The sequence below is a fragment of the Carettochelys insculpta genome, chromosome 1 (genome assembly GCF_033958435.1).
Source record: "Carettochelys insculpta isolate YL-2023 chromosome 1, ASM3395843v1, whole genome shotgun sequence".
NCBI classification, from domain to species: domain Eukaryota; kingdom Metazoa; phylum Chordata; order Testudines; family Carettochelyidae; genus Carettochelys; species Carettochelys insculpta.
In genome coordinates, this window is record NC_134137.1 from 128,591,511 (window position 1) to 128,593,004 (window position 1,494).

Genomic DNA, 1,494 nt, shown 5'->3' on the forward strand with positions numbered 1-1,494 from the left:
TTAGGCTGTGTTGTTATTTGAATGAGAGAACTCATGCACAACACAACACAACACAGATTTTCCGCAGACAAATCCTGTGTAGGAAAAAAATCTAATAATGTCATACAAGGCTGTATAAGAACACATATACACAAGAAGGAAGAGTTAAGATTATACATACTGTTTCCTGCCACGCACACAGCAGATTTCATTATAAAAGGATTCAAAATCTCATAAATTTAAACAAATATAGAAACTATATATAGGTTGAATCTCTAGTCCAGCACCCTCAGGACCTGACCAGTGATGAACAAGAGAATTTGCTGGACTACGGGAAGTCAATATTGTCTAGCACATTACCAACACTGCCACTGCTTACTGGGCTCTTAGAAGACATTTAGGAGTAAATTACAGCTAAAGAACAGCACAGAACACTGAGGCTATGTCTACACCACAGGTCATTTTGCCAACAAAACCCACAGAGCATCCAGATTCCTAAGGCATTCTGTCGACACTAAGTTGACAGAATGCAGCACTCTCGTTGACAGCTGTACCCTGCTCCCCACAAGGAATAACACCTCTGTCAACAGAGATCTGTCAACAGAAAGCCGGTTTGGAGGTCTCTGTCAACAGGCAGGGCTTTTGGGACACTGGGCAGCCCTGTCTGCTGTGGTTCCAGTTAGCCATTTTGCTGGTAGAATGGCCGGGCAGTCTGGCTGCTCTCTGTCAACAGAGCAGATCACATTTTTGATTTGCTTTGCAGTCTGACTGCATTCTGTCAGCAGAAGTTTTACTTCTGTCAACAAATCCCTGTAATCTAGACATAGCCTGAGAGCCAGGACTGGTGCCTGTAAACAAACTTTATGGAACCACAGGAAATGGAGCCACACCCAGTGGTCATCAAGCTAACTAAAATCATGCTGGATTGCGGATGTTGCAGGAAAAGAGAGTGCTGAACTAGAGAGGTTGAACCTGTACAGTGATAATTTTCTTGGATCGTTACATTAACAGCTGCTATTGTTCTGGAACATAGCCGTTATTTAAAGGAATACTATACGGTTCCAATAATATATGTGGGATAAAAGATAGGTTGGTAAGTGAAAATTGTCTTTCTTTTTCTTTCTTTTGCGTGTCTACTATTTTAACAGTACTAAGTAACAGACAATGCAGCTATTCTTAAGAAAGAACTTTAAAAACGAAGCCCAACACAAGTTACTGGGCTCAACATGGGGTAACTGGGTGAAATTTAGTGGCCCATATTATTCAGGAGGTCAGACTTGATCTAACAGTCCCTTTTAGTTCAACAAATACATATAAAATGGCTTTAAGCTCAAACTTTCATGTACCAAAATAAAGTGAAGCTATCAATTATGTCTACCTATTATATATTCATACTGGCACTGCAGAGTCCTTTTTACAAGTAAAATACAACTTAGGGTATGTCTGCACTGTGTGTTAAAACCCGCATCAATGAGTCTCAAAAGCCAGAGCTAAAGACTTGGGCTCATGGTGCAT